Below are 16,882 nucleotides of genomic sequence, written 5' to 3' on the forward strand. Positions count from 1 at the left end.
GTGGTAAACTGCAGTGTTACAGGATTATACAAAGTGAGGGAAACTATTTTACTATCAAGGAAACTTTGGTTCACTGCATAGGACAGCTGTGCAGGGGCACTTGCTTGCCTGCAGTTGTTTGGTCTGATTGTCCATGCAGAGTGGGGTTACTCTTGTGCTACCATTCAAGTTCATCACACCCATTTTTTTTATCCTCACATGCATTTTGGAATTTTAGCTGTATAATTCAGTCCTTTGGTTCACTGATGACAGGTCATTCCGTGCAAATGCCAACCTTTAGCATCAGTTGCAGAATTGATCAAAAATGTATAAATTATACATCATTTGAAAGCTTAAACATTGAATTTTATGAATCTATCTATCTGTCTATTGCCAGACACCTCAATCCCGTTTGGGGTGGCCACAAACAAATCGCCTCCACGTCGCCCTGTCCCCCGCCATTTCACTGCCCTGCTCCCAACTCACACCCCCCTCTCTCATATACCTCTCCACCCCATCCCTTCATCTCATCCTCGGCCTCCCCCTCCCTCTTCCCCCCTCCACCTCACTCACATACACTCTCTTCGTCAGTCTTTCACCCTCCATCCTCTCCACATGGCCAAACCACCTCAGTGTGTTCCTCATAACGCTTCCTATCACATCCACATCTACACCACAACGCTCCTTTATATCCTCATTCGTCAGCCTGTCTCTCCATGTGACTCTACAGGCTCCTCTTAAATAACTCATTTCCACTGCTCTCACTCTTGACTTGTGTCCTTCCAACAACGTCCAAGCTTCACTTCCATACGTTAGAGTTGGTATCACAATACTGTCATGTAGTAACTTTTTCACTTCCATGCTCACTTCCCTGTTTCATATCACTGCTTTCAAAGAACCAGCAACCTTCTTCCGTGCTGTACCCTTTCAAGCACTTCACCCTCCAAACCTCCATCCTTACTCATCACACTACCCAAGTACTTAAACGTACTCACATTTTATGAATCTGGACAGAAAAAGTTTCTAAACTGTCAACTGAGAGTGAGTCTTTAAAAATTGTTCTGTCACCGAAGAAAAATTGGTCATTTTCGGAAATTCACATCACTTGATTTGGGGGGGGGGGAATGTGGTCCATTTAAGTGTGATTTGAATGAATTGGAGCTTCATTTTTGTTGGAAATCACTCATTTTGGAGATCAGGTCAACCTAAGGGAAAATATAGTGTACTGGTACTTAATTGTGGGTAGTTAAGGAAGCGGTCAGGTTGCCTGTGGTAATAATGTTTACTGATTATCTCATTGACAGGCTGCATTGTTTACCAACAAATCGCTCCAACTGGAGCTGTCAGTGTATCTTGTCAAAGCAGCGGGAAACTTACTCTGTTATGCTTTAACTGAACCTAACCTAATCCAACCTAACGTCACTTGCATTTGACAACCAGCTTTAGAGATGTAAAGAAATGTTGAGTTGAGGTGATGTTCGGGAGTTTTGCCTTTGCACGGCATTCCCTGATGCTGTGTATGGTTTGAGCTTTGGCTAGTGCTTTACCCTGAAATTACAAAGCTTCCATTTTGTTTTACCTGTTCCTTGCTTTATTTTCTCTTATTTTCCAAAAAGTATAGACTTTCTCTTTAGTTTCTTCAGTGTTATTATTATCAAATAGGTAATCACCAATTACATAATCTTCATTTTCCACATATGGTTGTTGTAGTTTCACAGTTTTCTTTCTTTCTTCACTGTATCCGGGGCACCATAACAGGAAATGCTTCAGGTCTTCGTATTCTGCTTCACACATCTTGCACTTAGTTTCTTCACCACTAAATCTCTTCCTGTCGTTTAGGTTCAGAGTGTTGGTCCTGCACTTGTATAGTATGGATGATGCTTGCTTATTGACATGTGCTATCTTGTCCTCCAATTTCTTGTCTCCGCTCTCTGTAGATCTTCAAACGATTTGCTCTCCATCTCTCTTTTCCACTCTCTTGTATCCCAGTCTTTCATTCTCTCTTTTATTCTCTCATCTGTAACTTTCATCCATTCCTCCCTGTGCCCAATCATTCTAATCCTTTTCTCCAAACCTTTCATCCATTTACTTACATTCTGTACCCTCATCTCCTCTATTATCCTTCTAAGCAACTCATTTCCATCCTCCTTCATACCTTACCTTACATACTTCCACTGTGTTTCAATTGTCCTAGCTCTCATACTTGAAGCCCCCACCTCTCCCCTCAAAGCAGCCTCCTGTGCATACCTTGGTGCCCCCATAATTTGCCTATAAACTCCATTTTCTGTATTCTGTAATACAGTATATTTATATCTTCCTCTCATCTTATCTATCACTCCTACTCCATGTAATATTGATGGTAACACTATGCTTTTCCAAAAAGTTTTACCAATAAATAATCTGGAACAACTTTTAGCAATTACTGAGTATGTTGTGTTAGCTAGTTTTCTTGCTTTTTCAAGCCTGTTTTTCATATTAAATATCAGTGCTTGGCTTTTCTATCTGTTAATTTCTAATCGGTATTCCCTACTTATTATTGTAACTTCTCTGATGATTCTTCAGCCTCCCCAGTGCTACCTGCCAAAAGTATACCATCATCTGCATATTATAGAAAGGTGATCTTAAAATTATCATCCTTTAAGCCCTTGTTTATTTCTTCTAGCCTTTGCATTATTTTATATGTAACTAATTTAAATAGGGTGGTTGATTCAGTACATCCCTGGCATATCCCGCTTGTTACTGTTAATATCATGTTTTCCTCTAGTTCAATTTTTGTTGTCTCCCTTATAAACTTCTGCTATTACACTAATTACTTTTGGATTTATTTTTATATTCTACTAATATTTCTATTAATTTCTCCCTTTTTATACTATCAAAAGCTTTTGAATAATCTATGGATATTACTACAAGTGGTTTCTTTTTGTGGAATGAGGTTTCGATACAGTATCTCAATATTAACTAATTATTTTCAATCCTTCTACCCTCTGTGAATGCAGCCTGTGTTTCTTTCTCCATATTATTTCTCATTAAATGCTCTTCAATATTTTCTCTCATGACTGCCATCAGCACTTTATATCCTACAGTACATTGTTTAATGCAATTGGCCTCAATTCGCCTATCTTTGGTCTCTTTGTTTCTTTCCACTCTTCTGGTGCTGTTCCTTTTTCTACTACATTCTCTAAACATACTACTAAACAATCCCTGTTATTTTTGTTGTTGAGGAATGCTTTGTACATCTCTGGCTTAATTCTGTCCAGTCCTGATACTTTTTTATTTTTCATTCTTTTTAAATATTTGACCACCCTTTCCTCTGTAATTGCCTTTTCTTCTGTAAATATTATACCCTTATCTACCTGGAATGTCATTTCAAGATATTCTCTTATTTCTATACCACATGATTTTATCATCCTTAAAGCTTCTTCCTGTTCTGACCTCTCTTCCCATTCTCTTCTTACTTGAAATTCTCCTTCTCTCTTTGTCTTTCCTCTTACATTCTCATATTCATTCATATATTCTTCTTCTGACTATTCCATATTTGTTCTATCTTGTTTTCCTGCTTTTTATATATGTTTCCCCAGAACTTTCTTATTTCCTCCTCTAGTCTTTCTTTCTCAGATTTCTTTCCCATATACCATCAACTTATCATCCTCTTTCTCTTTCTCTCCTTTCAGCTTCTTCACATATTTCCAAATATTTTTATTATCCCTTTTATCTTTTATCTCCTTTGTTATTTTGTCTTCATGCTTATTTAATCTTTTATCAGCTTTTGAGTTTTACGTTTTTGCTCCAGATACAGGTTTTTCCACATTTCTTCCTCTTCCTGTGTCCCTGCATTCCTCCTACATTTGTTATGTCTCTTTCTTTCTTTAATTTTTCTTCTTATTTCCTCTGTTATCCACACTGTTTCCTCCTTATCTCTTTCCTTTCCCATCTGTCTCCTATAAGTACCCTTTATTACTCTTTCCGCTATGTCTGTCATCCATTCTTCTAAATCTTTTATGTCTCTGATATTCTCTCTCTTTACTCTTTTTTCCAATTCTTCCTCAAACTTTTTCATTGATTTTTTAGCTGACTTGTAATATTCTCTTACTCTCCATTCCTTATTTCTGAATTCTGTTTTTCCCTTCTTTGCTTTTATTTTTATATCCATTAAATTATGATCTGACAAATCAATAATTTCTTTACCTTCATCAATATTCATATGTATATACTTATCATATAATTTATCATTGACCAATGTGTAATCTGTAGTGCTTTTTTGTTCTTCCCTACACCATGTAAAGTCTCCTGTACACTTCTTGTCTTCATTTAAGGGGAACGGACGCCAGTAGGGACTGATTTTTGACTGACAGGCATTTTGTAAAAGTTCCCCCATAAAATAGCTCCAAGTATCACTCGTTCTCTGTAAAAATTTGACAGCCGTACGACAATTCTTTCCCCTTCAAAAAAATTATTTTGTAATTCCAATTTTGCAGTCACTTCCCTGCAGAAATCTCCATTTTCTATGCAGTGTATAATATGACCACTTTTTCCCAATTTTTTTCCTTTTTTTTTCCTGTAAAAATTGTCAATACACCTGGCAATGGGAGTGTGTGGAGTGTGGTAGTGAGGCAGGGAAACGCCAGAGATGATATGACACTGGGAGAGATGAGACGTGCCAGCCTGGGTCTCAACCTGTTCTCAGTCTGCGCTATTCTTGGCCATTTGTCATCATTTTTGCACACTTTTTGAAGATTGGGCAACCGTCTAAGAAGCTACTACGGTGTCAGAAAGCGGCAGAGAAGAATTTGACGCCATTTCAATGGGAGAAAAACGTGTTGGAAGCTGCAGATCTTTCTCCACCATTGCCACCTCCCCTCTTACCTGCTCCCCCACGGCCACCTCACCTGATGACCCCAACCTTCTACGTCATTTCCTCCATTTTTGTCTTCTCCAGCATTCTCTGCCTCTTCATAACGATCCGTAATCCTAACTCATAAAAAAAAAAAAGTACCTGAGTTGTTTCCAATCATACAGACACTGCTAGTCAACAGAAAACGAGTGATGTCTCAGAACTAAACTTACAGTCCTTTGGAGTGATATAACTCCATTAGTTTTTAATGCAAGACAAAAAGCAAAATACCTACAAAAAGAGGAATGAAAGGGGAACATTTCAGCCACATATTTTTTTCATAGGCTGGCAAACTTGACTGTAATGATTTTTTGAACATGGCAAAAAGGGGGTAAAATTTGGAATAAATACATAGGCAATTGGGAATTTTTTTGTTCAGCAGTGGTGAAGAATATTAAAAAACTGTTAGGGCAATTTATTAATGAGAGTTTTATTAGTAAAACTACCAAATATCATAGAGATCAGATGAACACATTTCCCCTGGTTTCCCATTTCTCACATCTCTTTGTTTTTTATACATATTACGCATATATTATTCTTTTCTGTAAAATTGTTTTTTATACATATTACGCATATATTATTCTTTTCTGTAAAAACTAAGTGACTAAATTTATGCTAACTTTGGGATGTTATTGCTCATAGAAAGTAACAAAACATAAAAAAAATCAGACATTTAAGAAAAACAAATGTACTTTCATAAGTAACAACCGTCTGCTCCCCTTAACATTATGAGCCTATATTTGTCCATCCAATCTAATATCATCCTTCCATTATCATCTAATCTTTGTTCCCCTTTAAACCCTACATGCCCATTATAATCTCCTGCAATCATTAATGACTCTTCACTTCTTTCAATGATAGATTCTATTTCTTCCCTCATTGCTTTGTTCTATTCTTATCATGTACAGCAAAATACACCACTGTAAGTTTCATCTCACATCCTCTTATTGAACATTTAGCATGTATCATGTCATTATTTTTAGTGTTTACTGACTTCTATCCCTTGATTTCCCTTGTACAGAATCATTATCCCCCCCTTCCTTCCTTTCTTCCAAATCTCTCATATTTTCCACAACACATATATTTTGACTAATTATCATATTGCTAATTTTCTTTTGTGTTTCTGTTAGTCACACGATACTATTATCATTTACTAATTGTTCTACCTCATTACTTTTACATTTAGACAAACCTTGTATGTTAATAACCCTGAATAAAAATTCCTCCTCTTCACTGTTTATGTTCTCATTTCTCCTGTCCCGTCGGTTCTCATTATCGTTTGTGTCCAACATACAGTCTTACCGTTCTTTATTATCCAGCTTCCTCCCAGCCTCCTTTTTTCTTTCAGTCCGTCTTTTAGCCTTGCATTTGCTTCCCTTTCTTTTCTCGTCACGTCTACACATTCTTATCTTATATAAATTATTTGCTGAATTTTTAAGTACCCCACAGTTTTTTCAAAATCCTTCATTTTTCATATTCCTCTCTCAGTCCTACAACTACTGGTCTTACCTTCCCTTGTTCCCTTTTCCCAATCCTAAATACTTTCTATATCTCAAATTCTTCATCCTCCAGTACTGTACTTCTCTGAATATTTTAGCACATGCCTCTGCATCCTCTTTTTCTCTCTCTCTGGCCTCCGTATTATCACTTTCTAGCACATTGAAAACAATTAAATTCTTCCTTCTCTTTTCCTTATCCTCCCTCTCTTCTAAATTTTTCATTACCTTCTTCAGCACTTTCTTAGTAATAATTGTTACCAGTGCTTTCATTTCTTTCTCCTTTTCCTCCCGTCTCTCATACATGATATTCGTCTTTTCCTGCAGCTCTGTGTGCTTCTTCCACATCTCATCCAACTTTTCTTTCATACCCACTGTACTTTGATCCTTTCCCTCCCCTTCATCCCAATCTTTCTTCATATCTATCATTCTCCTTCCCATCTGTTCTTGCTCCTTTCTCACTTCCTGTAGCTCTCCCTTCATAGCTTGGTTCTCTTCCCTCATTTCTTCACACTGCATCATGTTAATTCTTACCTTGGGTTCTCAAGCATTACAAATAAACATCATACCTTTATGTTCTTTAAGGTCTTCATACAGCCTCTTGCCAATACCTTCACATTCTCGATGGCACCAGTATTGACCAACATCACATTGCAGCGCCTCATCCCTCTTGTTTACCCCCTTGCATGTCTGGCATACTTCCCTTCTTTCATCCTCTTCACACCATGTGCAGAGTTCCTTGTAATTAACTTTCCCAATAAATCCATGTTTCTTACAGTTCTTCATCGTTACCCCTCTGCCTCTTGTCTCCTCTCCTTCTATCTTTAATTTCCCGAAGATCATAGCGCTTTTGCCTCAGCCTCGTCCACTGGTTGTTGTCGTTGCCAGCTGTTGTATCCACCAATGAAATGGTGGTAAAAATGCGCATTAACCACTAGAATCCTCAAATCTCCGGGCCTGACTGTCACATAGGCATCGATTTTTCAGCTTTCACCAAGGGAAAATTTTCTCTTACTGATTTGCAGAGCTTGAATTTGCACCTGAAAATGCCAATCTCAGTCCCATAGGCCTAATGGTTACTGAACAATCAACTGTCATATACAGTAAGCCCTCCAAGATCCGACGTAATAGAGCCAGAGGCATGCGCGGGACTTGGTTTTGTCCAGGACATGGGAAGAATGCCCCTGGACAGGTACTTATAGACCACAACCCAACCTAATTTTGAAAGCTACCTAAATAACTCCATACCGGACAGGCAGAGCACCTATTCAAGACCCTATGCACACAGATAAGGGACAGAAACCAAGAAATAAATGAAAAGGAACCAGAGAAGGAGAAGTCAGAAGTGAATGTGGAAAATATTTAGCAGTGTACAGGGTACTTAAGACACGTCTGTGGCTGTCACGAAGGTTAACCCACCTCCTCTATGGTTCTGAGAGTGGTGAAGGTGCACTTGAAACATGTACACTAATCCAGTGTTGTTCTTCACTTAATCCTTTGCATTGTGAATTACAGTATAATTGTTTAACTCGCCGCGTCGCGTTGACATACATACTGTATGCACCTGAACATTTTGTCACTGTGACTCCTGTTGACGTTTTTAAATGCGCTGCAATTGCAAGGTCCATCATTCGCACATTTTTCAAATTTCGCACATGATTTTCGGTACGTAAAGTATATGCGGGACACCTTCCTCTACCCAAGGCCAGGCGGGGGCAATGCCTTACCCCGTGTGACACTCCCCTCCCCCATGCCATTGTCTCGGCAACTCACCTGTTACCAGTGACCTGGCCAGTAAAGACATGTTGCGCCACGGTATGAAATTCAAGGCAAGAGTGGTTTCCCAATTGATGACAATGTGGAGGACAAAGTTTGCATGATGTTAGAGGAAGAAATGTGCAAAAGTGATGAGCAGGTAACATCAAGAATGGTGAGGTATGTTGGTGTGTTTGGTGAGTGAAACAACGTTTATGTCGTGTATATTACTGAGTGAAAACCAATATACTATTTTACTACATATAAATTTGTACCAAGTAAATAAATATCTACCTCTTCTGAGTGGTTTGGAATAATTACCCCTCCATAAAAAATGTCTTCTCTGGAGCCGGGCTCGATAGAAGACGGTACCAGGTGAGGGTAGGGTCACCTGCACCAGGCATTTTTAAGCTCAGGTGAACACTTTCACTCTGAATTTTCGATGTTTCTCATAAGAAGCAGAGGTTTTAGCCCTCCCCCCCCCAAATGCTGGGATTGGAGGAGGTCATTGGTGAAAAATCTGCTGGGACGCAGCGGGTTAACTGCACTTTCTGTTCTTCCTTGCGCCACGCCAGTTGCAACATGCCAGTGTTGCACTCTGTACTTAATCCTTTGCACTCTGAATTCTAATTTCTTAACACTGCACAACGCTGTAAATTCCCATGTGGTCTAGTGGTGAGGTATTGCAGTTTATTCACTGTTCATTCACAAAAACGAGCACGTGGACAGCCATGGTGACAAGATTGCAGTCATGATGGTAGATAGGTGGGAACTGGGGAGGATGCAGGGGTGCTGTAACGGATGTCGGAGGAACTACATGCCGAAACACAGCTGTTCATCACCCTGTGGCAAATTTAAGTAGGGATGAATACATTTTTTTTTTTTTTTTCTGCATTTTTACGTTTTTTGGCCATTTTTGGAGTCCAAAGACCCGAGCCCAAAATGTCCCAGACTTGGGCGTCCAGGTCTTAAAGGGATTACTGTATTGTAATAGTTACCCATCGCGTCTGAACGAAAATAGGAAAATTTTGGCATATACGGTACCTATTTTTCGCCACATAACCTTACAAAAATTACCAAGATCAATATGAAACGTGCTTAGGCATAAAACTAGCAGTATGAGTGTGCATAAAAAAAGGGGGGAAATATTATCTTTGCTTGCCAGATAAAAATTTATCGATTCACTTCATAGGTAAATCATTCAGTAAGACAAATATTTCTTCATATATTGAAATTTTTAAATGAAGAAAAAGCATTATGATAATATAAAAAACTGAAAAAAAAAAAAAAAAATGTACTACCATCTCCCAAGCTAGAATAAATATGAGTATTTCACACCTCCAACCCTAGGCTTGTCATGTAAAAATATTAGGTTCTTCATGTAAATAGTACAATAAAATACACGTATTTATTACCTAAAATGCTAGAAATCCTGTACTGGTGTGTGTAAATGGTCAAACAGCAGAAATAATAATAATAAAAAAACTGTAAGTTGTAGGTACCATACAATCACAAAAGTTTTCCATCGAAAGTGATAGAAAATGGGTAAATTATTCAAAGAAAATAATATTCTTTGGCTAATAACCTTATATAATAACTATTAACAGATATAATATACATTTCATTACATAAAACAGGTCGAGGGTAATAGCTTGTAAGTTGATGATGCAATGGCGTGGTATTTGGCCTGCTTGGTAACACGGTGCCACGGTGTGTCATTGTGAAGAGAAGGAGAGTAGGGAGGAGGAGGGGGATGGGGGGCCATCAGTAGGGAAACAAAGCCTTCCCATGGAAACCATCCATGGAGTAGGGAAGGTCTGGGGGTGATTTTGGTGGGAGGTGACCATCAGATGAGGAACCAGTGGGGCAGAGCTAGGTGTAGTTGGTGTGTGTGGGGGCCCTGGGAGGTGGAAGGGAGTGAGGGGGCCTCAAAAAGGAGTAAATATACCTGCTACACCCCCTGCCAATGGTATAGAGGGGTTATGGAGGAGATTTGGGTGGGAGGAGACAGTGAGAGGAGGATCCAATGGGACAGAGGGAGGTGGAGAGATGGCCAAAAGGGGTGGGGGTGCCTTCCACCACATCTAGGGGGACCAATCATGGCAGACGCCATAAGAGTAAAACTTACCTTTATATAACTTCCCACCATCCTAGTGCAAAATTTTGCTTGTGCCTTGCAAAAGTTAAGCATTTGTCTAGATGCAGAATTTCATGAGCTTTCTTGTGGATTTTGTGGAAATTTGTTACAACCAGTAGTTTTCAAATACAGTAAGACCTCACTATAATGGACTAATTGGGGCCGAAGTCATTCCAAAAAATGCGAAATTTCGATAAATGTGACATCCGGACTTCCCCCTGCTAACCTGGACTATTTCCGACATATCAGACATTAGTCCGGATCGCATGAACGGTTTTTAAACTTGTTTGACTACCATTGCAGTACTGTACTGTATTATAACTTCACTACTTTCATCAAATGGTATAATGTACTCATCATCATCATCTGGACCTCCTTTCCCACCCAAGGGCTGTATATAATAATACTGTACTGTACACTGATAAACATTGCTTTTTACCTTATTGTGGTGAATGTACCTGAAGTGGTCAGGCAGTTCGGACTACTTCTGGCTGTATTGGACTTTTTCCAATGCTGTACAGTAAGCCCCCGCATTTTGCGATCCAATTAGTCTGACGAAACTACCGCCAAATTCGAATTTCGCCAAACGCGAGTTCTTTTTACCATATAAATTGCCTATAAAGTGCCTCAATCAGTCTTTGGTCATTGCCAAAGTCCCCCTTTTGACCCCTAAAACACCATCTTTTGAGCTGGAATAAAATCTTTTGCCTTCACATATTAATACACATGTAGAAAACAGACCAATAAACAATAAATAAAGCTAATAAGACATGATATAAAGGTTGTAACTAACCGTAAATAGAGTAAAGATAGGCTTGCTTGGCTGGGGACGTAGGAGTGGCAGTGGGGGCAGCTTAGTTGCTACCGCCACTTTCCTCATCACTCTCCCCCTCCTCCCCCATAACCCCCTTAGCAACCATTTGTCTCGCTTGATCATCCACTTCATCGAAGCCAGAAAAGTCAACATCCAGCTTAAAGAGGGCAGCGAAGCTTGGCTGGGGAGGTTGGGATGGCTGGGGAGGTTGCGGCTGTTCTTGTGGCTGCTTATGGGGCTGTTCTTGTGGCACATCGAGTGGGGGGGGGGGTTATCAATGATTTCACAGTTATCATCGTCTACGGGAATGGTGGCAATGACGTCTTGGATATTGCGTTGTATGTCCAGATTCTCTAAGAAAAACTTTGTTATTTTTGCCTGCTTTGACATTTTCAATTTTTCTTGATATTGTTCAACGTGCGGCCGCCAGGGGACCGCCAAGTTTGAATTCAACTCGCCAAGCGAGCATTCGGTGGTACATGGCCACCCTACCGCCAAAAGTGAGTTTCGCCAAGTTGAAATTCGCCAAACGAGGGGGCTTACTGTATATAGGAATTTCACTTCTTATTGCCTTTCTTTTCATTACAGGTGGCATTACATTGAGTGACAAGGCAAATGGTTTCCTGTAAGCCAAGAAACCATTTACAACGCTGGGTGGTAACCATATAACCAAACCATACAGGCTTCCTATGTGTCAACAAGTGGGTTGGTTGAGGGTTAGTGCCCCTCCCTGTAAAACAAATAACTCAGAGTCAAATGGCCACCCCTTACGGGATTATGGCGTCTGGCAATAGATAGATAGATAGATGTGTGGTAGCTCCTCAAGTCCGATGAAAACGAATTCCGGTCTATTGAAGTCCGTTATATTGAGGTTTTACTGTAAATCACCAAAAACTTTAAGTCACAAGTCAGTGCTTTTGGCACAAAGGAGGGGGGAGGAGTGAAGATGGAGCCGGGAGGCCTGGCTAGCAAGGCAGGGAGCATGGGAGGGCATCGAGGAGGGATGGGAGTTGGGAAGAATTGAGGCTGTGGGCAAGATTTTCACCCTTCTGTCACGAGGTATACGGGCGCTTTCACCTGACTTATGGCTTGTGGTCTGTCTTAAATGTGCATTGGCCATAGGGAAACACAACTCCCGGTGACTGGGCATCTTTGGACATTCGGTGTAGAGGTGGACAGGTGCTTTCACCAGACCTGTGGCTTGCAGTCTCTGTTAGATGCGCAGTGGCAGTTGGGGATGTGACTTAACCATTCAGTACAGGGGTGGACGGATGTTTTAACTTAGGTTGTGGGTTACAGCCTATTTCCTACATATGGCTAGAGCCCAGTGGCCACGATACCAAATGTTCAAACATGTTGGGTGGCCAGCCGAAGTTCTTGGGGACTTTTACGTCCGGAAAATAGCAAGTAAATTCGGGTGATGGTTCAATAGAGCCAAGGTCCAGTGTCCAGATAATGATCAGGTCCGGATACTGTATGTCCAGATAAATGAGGGATTATTGTATTGTAAAACCTCTCTGTAACGGACCAGTTGGGGCCCTAGCCATTCCGAAAGAAGCAAAACACCGATAAAAGTGACATCAGGATTTCCCCCTGCTAACCCGGTCTTTTTCCAATACATCAGACATTAGTTCAGATTGCATCGATGGTTTTTTAACTTTTCACCACTAATGCTGTACTGTACTGTTTTATACATTTACTACAATAATAAAACGGTATTATATATATAATAATACTGTACTGCAGACTGATAAACAGATCCTTTACGCAGTCTCCTGTTCTTCTGGAGTTATTGTGATCTCTTGGGTGGGAATAATAATAAATCTAGTGCAAACAAAGTCTCTGCTTACATTGTAGGTGGAGAATAATTATAGCCCTGCATTTAATCTTCAGTCTTTTAGCTAATCCTTAGTGCCAGAGAGGGACCCCTTCATGTGCGGGCACTGATACAGCTGACCTGCTCCACTGGTTCACCTCCAGGGAGGGGGGTAAAAGAACACTTCCCTACTATCCCTGTTTATAGTAAGAGGTGACTGAAAGGGGCCTTTTTATCTCCAATCTCTATCCCCATACTGTCCTCTTTTCCTCCTCTGTCCCACCTCTCTTCTTGATGTTTCCATGTTTCTTCTGCCTTTTATTTTCCGTTTACTCCAAGAGTGCCATATAGCCAAATTATGGCTTGGTGCTAATTCTTCATTATTTCTTCCTTCCTACCACTGTCTGGTTTACGTAGGTCTCTAAATTCCCTTTCTGTCCCCCAAAAGGAGAATGAGGGCAACCTCATCCTACAGTTCATGTTTCAGACAAGCCTGGGGCTACAAGTATGACTACTAGCCCAAAACTAATTTTTACTCTCCAGATATCGTTGAAATGTTTGCTCCATATTCCGTGACTGAGTGTGAACCAATACAGTAATTTGACACTCATGCTTGTATGACTCCCTCAGAGCTGAATGAAACAATCCTGATTTAGTTGGAGTAAAACTTTGTACAACCATCAGGGAATACTGAATAGAGGGGCATTAATTAGCTAGCTCCTCTTGCTCTCAGGTGAATAAAATTGTCTAGCATTACTGTATTTGGAATAATATAGTCAGGAAGATGCAGCACTTCCATCACAATATATGTTTACTGTAAGCATCACTTTCAGATTACCTACATGCTGTATCTAATCCCCCCCCCCCCCCCCCAAAAAAAAAAAAAAAAAAAACCAGCTTTTTATCACTTATCTGTGATATCCCCACACAGTCGTTGTTATTGATCAGTCTGAAGACATCTGCTTAGTGAAAATGTATAGTACTTTATTTTTTATTTTTTTTATTTATTTATTTTTTCCATGTCTAATCCTAACCCCTTGAACTTGGTCACCAGATGATCTTATTTGTTTTAGGAAAGACTTCTGACAGTTACTGGGGGGTTAGATATGGCTTTCATTAATCTTTACCACTAAAGTATGCAAGTTAAAAAAAAAAATTATTACATCGTCACAGTGAAGGAGCTTCAGCAACTCTTGGGTTATTGGGAGTAAACTAATGAGATGCTCTTCACATACTAGCTTAGAGCTGATACGTTATTGTGTCAGGGCTCTTGCTAACTGCCGATGGTTGTGAGCCATTTGGCTCCTAAAGTTTCAGATTTACGAGCCAAATAAATATTTAGTAGCCAAACTGACTATGAGCCGAAATATTTTACGAGCAATAAATATATTTATTTATTTATTTATTTATTTACACATTCTCTATTTTTAAACATTCACAGTGACGACAAGGAAAGACTTAATAATCGATCACAACATACTTTTTGCTCATTTAAGTAAGATTTACTTCTTTTGTAGTTTACTGGGTTTGGAAGTGGATGTATTTTCTTCTTGCCAGAAAGCGACTTGCATGTAAAATTTGTTCACCTAAGGTAAAAAACACTCGCATTTGCTAGCTGTGGCTCGCCAAACAAGTGCCCTGTGTGTTACTATAATTGCTGGCAGTTTTATTGAGTGTAGGGTAGGCTTTTCAGAATGGAGGGGTTAGATGCAACCATAAGAAACCTGTCCAGTATGAGATACCATTTATAAGGTTTAAGAAGTCTGTTTGATATGAGGTCTTCTGTAAGTTAAATAACCAGAAAGGATAAAGCTAAAAAATACGTTGATGGCTTGAAGGGTTTAACATTAATTGACCCCTTTGTGTCTGTTTCATTTGTTGTAGGAACAAGGATGTAAAAATGATATGCCTGACTGCAGTTTAAAATATCTGACAGCACGATCCAATATGCACGTTATTGTGGCAGTAGTTCATGCCCTGCAAAAATATGGTTTTTCTCTTTTTTCTCAATACTCCTCACTCTGGCTTGGATGAGTGAGTATGTGCTTACACAGATGTTCCAAGTGTGTGTCATTATTTGATAAAAAGTGTAATTGAAAGAAACTACAGATAATTAGTAGGGAGTGAGTGAGCATGAGGGTACCTGTGTGAAAACAGTGGTATGTGGAGTAGGGAGTATGAGAATGGTGAGGGAGCATGATAGAGGGGGGGTAGGGGGAATCATGGGTGAGGAAGCTATATAGGGTGTAAGGGAAAGGGGAGCATGAAAAATTGGGAGGAGTATAGGGAGTAGGGTGGAATGATTGTAGAAGGGAGAAAGGAGCATGAGAAGAGGGGGAAGCAGGGGACAGTGAGGGAGCAGAGGAGATCTTGAGAGACTGGGGGAACTTGCAGAAGTAGGGTGAGAGGAGGAGAAGGGAGGGGGAGCACTAGAAGAGGCAGGGGAGTGGGGAGGGGGAGCACTAGAGGAGGCAGGGGAGTGGGGAGGGGGAACATAGAGAGGTAAGAAGTGGTATGGTAAGACGGACACATTGTGAAACCTGTAAGGGTGTGTCATGTGATGATGTTGCACAAAATCCCTTCAGTTTTAGAAATACAAGTAATCCTTGTTTTAAGGTATCAGGGTTGAGCACCAAAGTACCGCAACTTTTTCCATACAGCTGGCACTGTAAGTTTGGGGAAGCAGACTTTCAGCTTTGTAGGTTGGTTAGTATTTGAAACTTTAATTACCATTTTTTCAGTTTACTGTAGATAATAAAAGGTAACTCCTAATGAGGACTTTTTCATTCATTCATTCATCATCCAGTCCTACGTTGCCCCATGAGGAACGTAGGAGCCCGGGGCTAAGCAAGTTGGTCCTGACATTTAAGATGAGAGTAACCAGCCTCACTCATCCCTGAGTGGCATTACATGAGCACTAAACCCCAACCATCCCTTGGATATAAACTGCTTTACTGATTGGTAAGCAACAACAATAACGCAGTCTGTAACACCTGATGGAAATAATATATTTGATCAGTTTCTAACAGTAAAATTGATGTAGCTTTTGTGAAAAGCAGTAATAAAACAGAAAATCGTACAGGTACTCGTAAGTCACGGATGTGTTTAAGAGTTATGAATTGTATTCCATACTGTTGGTACTGTATGTAGGGGGAAACTAGCACATCAGCTTGGTTGACAGTGGAACCTTATTGGCAATTTTTCTGCTGTGTATGTTGGACTCAACCCCTCAAGTTTGTTAATGTCTTGTTGAGAGTGGTATTGCTACCATCATGTCATTTTATTCAGTTCATTAAAGGCCTTTAATATGAAAGAGGTTGTTAATGACTATATCTCACTCTTTATTGTATCTGTCTATCTATAGCCCGACACCCTAATCCTGCAAAGGGCAGCCTCAGACAGAATGCCTCCAAGTTGCTCTGTCACCCACCATTTGACTGCCCTCCCCCCAACCCACTCCCCCCTCCCTCATATACCTCTCAACTCCATCCCTCCACCTCACCTTCGGTCTCCCCCTCCCTCTCCCTCCCTCAGCTTCACCTACATACACTGTCTTAGTCAGTCTTTCATTCTCCATTCTCTCCACATGTCCAAACCACCTCGGTGTATTTATCTTAATTTTCTCAGTCACATCCACGTCCACCCCACAACGTTCTTTAACTTCTTCATTCGTCAACCTGTCCCTCCATGTCACTCCACATGTTCCTCTCAGGTAACTCATTTCCACTGCTCTCACTCATGACGTATTCCCATCTAGCAAGGTCCACTCTCCCAGTTCAAAAAGTCACTCTGCATCTAAATGCAAATGTGTGACTTTACCAGTAAGAAAATAACAAGTACTGTAAGTTGTCGGGTAGCCTGCTAGATAATGAGGATGAGTAAAGGATGTGGTATATTAGGGTCACGTTACTATCACAGTGCTGTTATCTCCTCTCATTCCTCACCTCTAGTACTTTCCAACCCCAGCCTACAAACCTCTCCCTTCTGTTTCTGT

At 40.2% G+C, this 16,882-nt stretch overlaps 1 protein-coding gene across 2 annotated transcripts in view; it reads left to right on the forward strand.

Moving 5' to 3' along the window:
* Positions 1-16,882, forward strand: part of LOC145394552 (uncharacterized) — a 63,653-nt gene that overhangs the window by 1,039 nt on the left and 45,732 nt on the right. The window lies entirely within an intron of this gene.

Source organism: Coenobita brevimanus, chromosome 27 (assembly GCF_032717465.1).
Source record: "Coenobita brevimanus isolate Jiangsu-jjx chromosome 27, ASM3271746v2, whole genome shotgun sequence".
NCBI classification, from domain to species: Eukaryota; Metazoa; Arthropoda; class Malacostraca; order Decapoda; family Coenobitidae; genus Coenobita; species Coenobita brevimanus.